The 10,110-nt window shown below is 37.3% G+C and overlaps 1 long non-coding RNA gene across 1 annotated transcript; it reads left to right on the forward strand.

Annotated features, from left to right (window-relative positions):
- Positions 1–214: 214 nt before the first annotated feature.
- On the forward strand, positions 215–8,573 carry LOC121061909. Its single transcript, XR_005815328.1, has 4 exons — positions 215–241; positions 2,685–2,812; positions 6,974–7,209; positions 7,719–8,573. It is a non-coding gene; the product is annotated as an uncharacterized LOC121061909 (long non-coding RNA).
- The last annotated feature ends 1,537 nt before the right edge of the window (positions 8,574–10,110 follow it).

Raw genomic sequence — 10,110 nt, forward strand, 5'->3', positions numbered from 1 at the left:
ATTGTTGCAGAGCAGTGCCTATACCAAGCCAAGGACTTTTCAGCTACTTGCCCTGTCCTGCCAGTGGGCAGGCTAGGAGTGCAGCAGGATCTGGGATGGGACAGACCCACGACAGCTGACCCAAAGTGGCCAAAGAGGTATTCCATACCATCTGACGTCATGCTAAACAATATATAGGGTTGGCTAGCCGGGGTGGGGGGGGCAGCTGCTCGGGGACAGATTGGGCATCAGTCAGCGGGTGGTGAGTAATTGCATTGTGCATCACCTGTCGTATACATTCTTCTTCTAGTTCTTCTTCTTCTTCTTCTTCTTCTTCTTCTTCTTCTTCTTCTTCTTCTTCTTCTTCTTCTTCTTCTTCTTCTTCTTCTTCTTCTTCTTCTTCTTCTTCTTCTTCTTCTTTCTTCTTCTTCTTCTTCTTCTTCTCCTCCTCCTCCTCCTCCTCCTCCTCCTCCTCCTGTCTTAATAAGCTGTCTTTATCTCAACTCACAGACTTCACTTTCCCGTTTCTCTCCCCCATCCCAGAGAGGGAGGGGGGAGGGTGAGCGAATGGCTGTATAGTGTTTAGCTGCCGGACGGGTTAAACCACAACACACGCCTATTTTTTTTTTTCTTTCAACAACATGATTTTGGCAATCCCCAAGAGATGCCGTGGGTTATGTTTCATCAAAGACAACAGGAACTTTGAACTCACAATGAGACAGCTTTTACACTAAAAATTAAATATGATTATTATCCAGTGATGACATTAACAAACTTATATCTTGAAACTATTATAAGAGAATATCAGAAATACATAAGTAGACAACTTTTCTCCTTTTTCCTGTGTAATATTAGACCTTTCTACAATTTTCCACTTATTGTTAGCCCAGCTATTTTAAGGAACACTACTATTCCTCATATAGTGAGAACATTCATAAAGCAAGGTTTCCTAAGCACTGCTTGAAAGACATCATCTTTCCATAAAACACCAATCCACTTTTCAATCCTTGGTAATTTAGAGGAGATCTATTACTGAGATCGTAGGTCTTGGTTTAGTCCTGTTTTAAAGTCTTCCGTTGGCCCTTTGCCATTCAGCCAAACGTCTCTCCAACAAAAGAGTACAATTTACCATCTACTGCTTCAGTCCAATATGAAGAACTTCAATGGGAGTGAAGTAGGGATCTTGTTCAATCTGTCTTAGAATAAATACAGTTCTAAATAGAAGAAAATACAATGTCTCTGCGAGTCTTCCCATTTTTTTTTGTCTCAATCCTTACCATGTCCCCTTTCTTAAAAATACTATTAAGTATGTATTCAACCTTTACACAAAACTTGGAGAGTTATGTTGACGGTAATCTTCAGTAATTATCAAACTTTTAAATTTCTGTTGATGTCACCTTTATACTGGGAGATTACAAAACTAGATGAGAGTTTAAGGATTAGGAATTTCTCTCTTTAATTTTTGATAAGACAGTTTTGGATGTACTGTAATTCTCCCTTGTAGCACAGACATTCTAAAAACAAAATATATGTGAATGCTTGAGGAATTATATTTAATACATTTATAGCAGAAAAATAGTGTATCTGTAGATTTGGGAGTTTACTGATTTAGTTTCACCCTAAAATTGACCTTCTACACTATTAACAATCAGGGTGAAGTGTAAGTGGCTACAAAGAGAAGTACTCAATCTTATCAAGATTCCATCAAGGTTTATTTTTGTCCATCATTAGGTGAAAACTCATTTTGAAAGGAAACTCCAAAATACTGCATCTGAAATAGCTAATCAGGTAGGAGCATTTTGTTGACTGAGACTGCTTCCTGAAAGCTCAAAATTCCAATTCTTTCCATCCTTGCAGAAAAGCCTACAATTCTGAGATCATTGTATTACAAAGCTCCTCAGCATTATGCTGAACTGTTGCAACATCCTGCAGAGTGCACAAAGGAAAGACACCAAGAGGAAATTTATGGTCAAAGGCCATAACAAAACTGGATTCTCAATGGCTTTTTGAGGGAGTTAAGAAAGTAATTATTTTCTGAAGTTTGGTAACTCCACCAAGTAGGCAATTGTGATATCGTAATCAACTCTGGCTGAATGACAGATTTTGTTATTTCCAGGGTCCTACCTAAATACATGTAGTTCCATGAAATACTCACTATTATATGACAGAAAGATTAAATTAGTAGAAAGGACAGTGATCGACACATATCCATAGAAAGAGAGAACTTTGAACAACAAAAAATGCTCTGGTATACTATTGGTCATTCCAAGCTATAATGTTATTTCTCTGGACAACCACTGAAGTCTACTGTAATTGTATTTGCTAATATACTTTTCAAGTCTGGACAGGTATGAATCCCCTACTATTAAAACAAAACAAAACAAAACAAAACAAAACTAGGACTTTATCTGTTTAAGTGAAGTCAGGTTGTAAAAGTCTTTTGTACAAACACCTTTTCATGGTTGGTTATCAGCAAAACAAATAATACTAGATTTTGAGCAAACATCGTTATTTTCTTTCCTGTATATTATTAACATTGTTGTTGTTTTGTTATTATTGTTATTGTCATCATTATTATTATGTATTATTATTTTCTACTGCAAATAATAAATGAGTTGTGAAAGATAAGATTTTCTGGAAGCTGGATGCAAAATATAAGGCAATGCTTAAATAGACATTCTCTGTCTTATACCATGATCATGAAGAGAGAAAGTGCTGCCTCTTCTGTTAACATGTAACTTCAAGACACATGAGATTTTTCAAGGACAGTACACAAGCCCTGAGACAAAACTCATCCTTTCAAGTGGCTGGTTCTTAAAGACCTCCTATTAAGGTAAGAATCTAAACATGTTATATATTTATTTCCATTAAGATAATATTGCTAATAAACCTGGAAGAACGTCATCCACTTGTCTTGGATAGTATAAAACTGGTAAGACGAGGCATGCACTGTAAGAACAAGCAAGTAAACAAAATACATATTTCCACATAGTTTAAAATTCTGTCCTGCAGTAGATCCAGATTAACAAGACTAAGTATATATTTTTAATTTTTCACATTACAATTACTTAAAATGATTCAAGAAAAATCTGCCTGAAGACTTTTACTTTACAAGCTTTAGAAAGTAGTGCAGATGGTAAAGCATAGGAATCTGATTTTTATTTTTTTTTATTCCACATTAGCAAACACTTCTTCCTTTCTAGTTTGTGAACTCCGAGATGTAATTTAGTTTAGTATATACTTTATTTACTTATTTCACTTCACTAGCTTTATACTAAATTAATTATCTTTATTTGATTTATGCATAAATAATGAATAAGGATACCGGTGCAGTTAATCAATAAGTGCTCTTGTGGATAATTTAAGGGGTGTTCCTCATCAATTTCTGTACAACTAGTGAGTAAATTACAAAATAACGTCTATACATTCTCCTCTAATGTTGTTAGTCCAGTACTTCAGAGGGAAAACTGAATAAGCAGGGATCCGTCTAATTCAAAGCATACTACTGTGTGGAGGAACAGAGACAGATGTGCAGAGATATGTGAACAGTTACTACAATGTCATAAAACAGCTGTCACAGGTGATGAAAATCTCCATATAAAACTATTTTTGAACGGAATGAGCATTAACACATCAAACTTGAAAGACAACTGGCAGTCTTCTAGGTGTGTGAAGAATGGATCCTATCCGTAAAAGTCCCATTTCAGACTTGTCTCCCTAAAGATTTGTTCCTCTTACTTCCTACTAAGCCTACATAAGCCTTTTTGTGTTTTGTTTTGTTTCTTCTATTGCTACGCTTCCAGATTATTCTGTTATTTTTACAAGCCACTAACACTGGAATGGAATTCTCAGGTGATAGTATAGATAAATCCTTGCATAACATCACAGATCAAATGTGCATTATTTCAAAGCCAAAACTTCACTAAGCCAGCAAGGAGACTTGGCATATTTGTTTGGCTAAGAAAAGCATTTCTGTAGAAAACCCCTGGATCATCTCCACTCACATCACAAAGCTGTCTCAGAGCAGGTGAACTGGTTTCCCTCCAGATGACAGAAACCCAAAGGATGAACTTCAGGAGTGTGCCAAATACACTACAGCTGCTAGCAGACTTTCAGCCTGCAGGACAGGACTGTAATAAACCTGAAGTACAATGCTCTAAAAGTCTCACATGGACATGCAACACACCAGAGCTGTTCCTTTCCACTCCTGCCTCCATTGTATTTGCTGGGGGAGACACAGACTTTTTGTACCTTGCTGTAGGACCTATAGCTCACCTGCTTGAATTTAGGGACTGTGCCATGTCTCAGACACCAAAGTATTCAGAGCACTGTCAATGTCAATGATATTATAGTTTACTTGTAATTCAGATTACTTCTGTAAAAAGTGCCTAAGGAGCTGAGCTGAGATTTAAGTCCCTCTCATACATTCAAACCCTCTCACTAGAAGAGTGATTATCTAATTACCTGAACATAAGATGACAGGATCTTAGTCCTGAGAGTGTGGGACTGAAGAGTAAAGAGGAAATATTATATGAAATAATCCAAAAAACTCTTTGAAACTCTGGTTGTCCCAGAAGATGGCGATGAAGCAGAATACTCTTATTTGCACCTCAGAGGCAATGTTTCTCTTTAAATCCTTGCATTGTGACAGCTGCCATAAGGATAAGTTTTCACTAGGTAGCTCCAGAGAGAAGGAAGACTTCTAAGATAGAGATGTGGGAAACAAACCATTTTCACCCAGAACATGATGGAGGAGAATGCTGTTGTTCAACATATGACACAGTTGTGAATGCAAATTCATTGCCAATTTAAAGTAACTGACATTTTAAGATGACTTTGTGGTAATGTTTTGTCTCAGGTTTAGAAAATGCTCTTCAACTCCATCTGTCTTAGTTTCAGAGTGATTTTTTTTTTTCAGAGTACACCCTCTGAATTACCAAGCTGAATTTCTCAGCCAGCAATGAAAAATATGAAAAGATGGGTTACCCCATATAGCCTCACCTGACTGAGTTCAAAGAAAATCAGTATATCAGGGTGTGTTTTATAAGTTACTTGTTGTTTAAATAGTGAAAGGAATGCATATAGATGCTGCCCTCTGTAAAGAAATGTATATTGTGTTGACCTCTACTTTGTTTCAAAAAATATAATCTATCATTCTGTCATGCAAAATATGATAATGAATTGATTTATGCTTTGGTGTGAATCCTTCCTTTCATGAATTCTGAATTCTTCCAATTCTGGAAAAAAAAAATAAAAGGAAAAAAAAAACAATATTGAGCTTAAAAAAAATGTGCTAAAAATATCTTCCTGAGGATTGTAAATCTACCATTTATTACTGTGTATGGCTTTTTCATTCTAAGTTTGATCCTTTTTTTAGCTTTACAGAAATTTCTGAAAATGGTGACAAATACTTGATGTTAGTCACAATGGCAACAAACTCAGTTTTTGTAATTGGTCAACAGAATAGTGCTATCAAAACAGACCTCATAGTGATGTCTTCCATTTTCAAAAACAGGCCATTATTCACACACTGACCTCATTGTCAGAATTTTATTGAGTTTTGATGGCTGGGAGGTTTTGTTGTTAGATACACTACTATGAATTTTACAATGAAGTTAGATTAACTGGATAAGTTCTACTGGATCTCACTAGAGCAGGATTTGATGACACACTGCATCACTTTAAAGCCATTATATTCAATAAATTCTCTTAGTCAATACTACTCTTCATTCATTTCTTTCATGTTATACACTGATTTAAAGACTTTCAGGCTATGTCTTTTTTTCACTGTGGGGCTTTGTTTGCTCATACCATTATGTACAATAATGAGAACTGATTACACAGTAGTGTCCTGATTCACTGTGAACAAATGAAGCATGCTGCCTTGTTTCAGAAAACTATGCAATGAATGGAGTGCAGCTAAGTTTTACATCTCCAACACATGGAAAGACATGAAAGCTCTCTAGTTGCTACTTCCACGTATCTTTCCACTACTTAGCTAAATGGGCTATTTAACTTCAGCCATAATATTTTATATAGGACAAAATCTTCAAGGTGCATTTCAGCTTACATTTTCAAAAATGGCTGCTGATTTTACACCTCTCATCTTTTGAACATTTATTAAATAAAAACAAACTCTGTTTAAGAAAATCAAAACGTCTGATTAGAAAAAATATATATTTGAATGTATCTCTGCACAATCATTATGCACCTCACTAGATGCAAAGTCTAACCTTTGTACTTGTACAACAGGAAGAAACTGAAGAGCAAGCATCTACGGGATGTATGGGAGTGTTACTTGGGACAGCTAGAAGGGGGTTATTACATCTCCATGTCTACCCCACTCAGCCTCTACTCTCAGTACAAACTGAAGACTTCTTATTGAGAACTACAGATAGTCTCCAATTCAGAGCTATGGAGTTTGTAGTCCCCTTTTTTGGGTACATGAAACAAAGACTGGGAAACTCTCATTTCAGCTAGCACACCCATCCATCCATCACTGGAAGGGACGTGAGTGCACCAGCACAGCCAAAACTGACATGCCTCTTTCAAGACTGCAGGAATTCTTTTGAGTCCTTCTCTGATTAGAGCAGAATTCAGCACAAAGAACTCAGCTGTAAATGTACAAAGTTTAGAAAAATAAATGAACATTCCAGTTCATGATTACATGTGCAGTTGGGGTTTTATATCTACTTGGAGCTTTGGGAACTGCAGGGACATAAAAGGACCAAAATTAAGAAAATACAGAGTAACCAAAACACAACTGACCTAATCATTAGCAGAGGAATACATCTTTCCCTTGGAATCAACATTGCCTGGGATCTGGTTCAATATTTGGGGCATTAATTTTTCCACCAATTTGTGTGGAAATTGAGTAAAACTGTAAAAGCATGCCCTTTGAGACCAGATTGTGGATGGCTGAAAATGCAGTTAAAGGAGAGGAAAGGAAGGCAGAAGTTTATTCCGAGAGAGTTAAATTTTCTTCTCTTTCCAGAATTCAGGTGCAGGTGGATTAAGCTGATGACAGCACGACACATGGAACTTGGGTGTCACTAGAGGAGTCTTTTGGCAGGCAGACAATCCAGCTGTGAGCTGCAAGCACCTGCCTGTGCCCCTGCACCCCACCACCATGCAGTGCAGGTGGATCTCATGTGCTGCTTGCACACCAGGATCCACTACAGCGGCTCCAGATTTTCCCCCTCCTCCACAGCTGTCACTAGCTTCCAGCAGGTCTGCACCAATTCCTTAACTTGTATCTCACTGATTGCACCATCCTCATCTTGCCAAACAAGTTGTTTTTTCAGGCAATTAATTCACTTCCTTGTGTCTGACCTTGCTCCAAGACTGGCCACGCTCATTTCTCTGTCCTGGTCAGGAACTTTTTCTTCCCTGAAGACTTCTGAACTTTGAGCTTCCTTATTTCTTTCTCTCTGGCACTTTATTTAGTCTTTTAGACCCCTGTTAAAACATTTATATATATTTATAGATTTGTGTAAATGATATAGTTTTGCAATCCATAAACCTCCAGTTACATTAAATTTGAACCTCTTAGGCAGCTCCCTAAGAAACAGTAACATAAAAACAAATGTTTTTTTAACCCCCACCCAAACAACCTTCATCCCCAGACCTAGAAAAGGTCTGGACTGGGTATCATCTTGGGACAATGGTTTCTCAGTTTAAAGCAAAAAAATCAGGTCTTTTTTTCTAACCCAGAAAATCTTTCCTTCACTATCTTCCAGACAGTTTACAAGGGAAAAGAACAATACAAACCCAAAACCCAGATGTTTAGAGTAGACTCTCTGATGCCTGAAGAACCAAGACTAAAGAGTCAAGACAAAAGTTTTGGCAAGTTCATCCCAGGGCACTGTTTGCCTTGGGAAAAGTGAGGTCAACCTACACCATCATTTTATATCCCTGAGTGTAATTTGTCCATGTCTTACATCCCCTTGTGCTAAGCACCTTGCACTAAGCACAGACACCATGTGCCAGCACCCAGGTTGGTGTCACAACGACCTCGACCAGCAGTGATACCACGCAGCAGTCCCTAGAAGGGATTACTGTGGCCCTCCATGGAATCAAATGGCAGGTGGTCTTTTGGAGTGGGCATGGAACATTGTATGTGAGGGAGAGCTGCAAGCTCTCACCGCCCAATTTGTCCCTTGATTTCATTTCTCAGGTGAACAGTGAGAGCTGGATAACCACAACGCTTCACCCTCTTATGGTGAAATTGAAAGAGGAAGTATTCTGTGTTGAAAAAACACATCAGCATTGCAAGTTTCCCATGCATTTGTGCAACTATCCAAAAGCATTTAATGTAGTTTTCAGCAGCTGTCCCCAGGCTGACAGAGATGGGCACCTGGGCTCGCAGTCTAAGAGTGCAATGGAGAAAGTTACAAGGTCCTTTGCATGGTAATGGATGATATTTTTTATTTTTCTAAAGTAAAACTCACTTTTCTCATCCTGGCAACATCATCTTAACACTGAACAACCTAAATCGCTTTTGATTCACATGATGTCATACTTTTAAATATCCATTCTTTTACACATAGTTTACATGTATGCTCTCTGTTGACACTCCCACCAAATAAAAATTATTTGAGTTGCCATGGTGTTTTTCTTTCTATATTACAGAAGAAGTTTTTTTTTTTTTTTAACAGGTTTTAATAGAAATCAATAAAAAGATGAGAATGATCTTTAAATGACACTAAGATTTCATTCTCTATCTTCTAGTCAAAATTTCCAATTATAGTCACCATGTAACAGAAATCTAATATGCTTTTCCATGGCTTGCCATAGAATTGGATCACCCCCACCCCCTAGGATTTGAACACAGTTCAGTGCTGGCAGTCAGTGACACTGATAGCATTAAAACAGTACATAGTAAGTTGTCAGGAGAAGGGCAAAAAGAAAATGACAGTCAGTTGTTGTGAGATATAGATGAATTATAACTAAAAAATTATAGCCACAGACAGAATTTAAGCCAGAGAGGCAATATAAATATGATCAAGGACACTTTCTCTTCACTATAGCACTGACTGTACATATTCTTAAGCCACACAACCCAGAAGTGGAGGCACTTTGTAAGAAGGAGATATTATCACTGACAACAGGGCTGTGACCTCAGAGCAGAACGAGTTCTGGAGCACATCATGACAAATTCTCACCCAGCCAAAGCTGACAGTCAATTCACTGTACATACAGCTCTTTTCTAAATAGTTGTTTCATTGTTTTCACCCCTAGGGGTTCATTGCATGTATTCAAGTTTCTAGCCTAATAGCTTATGGCAGGTCAGAGAATCCACACATTTTTCCTTTCCTCAGATTAGCTTATGATTCCATCAAGAATAATTGTGCATAAAAATTTAAAGGGCGGTTTCCATGACAACTGGAATGCATGACTTTGAAATTTGTCTTCTGTGAGCACTTTTTGCCACTAAAACTGGGTTACCAAAACATCTCATAGGGAAAGTGTACTAAGCAGGCAAAGCATTTAAAGTGAAATATGTTAAGATGAACTATGTGCAGTGTTTAGACAACTCCACGCACAAGTTCAGCTTAGGAATGGCACCCTCATTGCTACCATAGCTGTAATGAACACATCTGGGAATCAAGTTATGCTAAGAATTATGTTTCATGTGAAACTCAAACATTTCCATTTATTCAGTTCCTCTTTAAAGAATTTATTTTGCATACTTGCTCTAGGGTCTCTGTCATCATCATGACTTAATGAAGAAACTATCCCAAATTGACAGCGGTTTTCCCTGGTATCGTTCCCACACTAATTTCTTGCAAATATATATTGTCAGGCTGACAATCAACAGCCATTTCTGATACAGAAAATGTCACATGAAAACAAGAATCAGTCGGGGACATTCAGTTTCTCCAGTGTCATCTGCTGGAACAGTGACCTATATATATATATTTTTATTATTTCTCTGATGAACATCATGAAACGTGTCAAAGACACTTTTCTGTTACTTAATCAATGTGTTTCTTTGGACACACCTTTAACTTTAAAAAAAGGAAATACTGTGGGAGAAACATGAGATTACATCTTCATGAATACAAAGAGTATTTCATATAATATATATTAATTGTAATCACCTAACTCTTAAAATATTTGTGTTTCTGT

The sequence above is a fragment of the Cygnus olor genome, chromosome Z (assembly GCF_009769625.2).
Source record: "Cygnus olor isolate bCygOlo1 chromosome Z, bCygOlo1.pri.v2, whole genome shotgun sequence".
Taxonomy (NCBI): Eukaryota; Metazoa; Chordata; class Aves; order Anseriformes; family Anatidae; genus Cygnus; species Cygnus olor.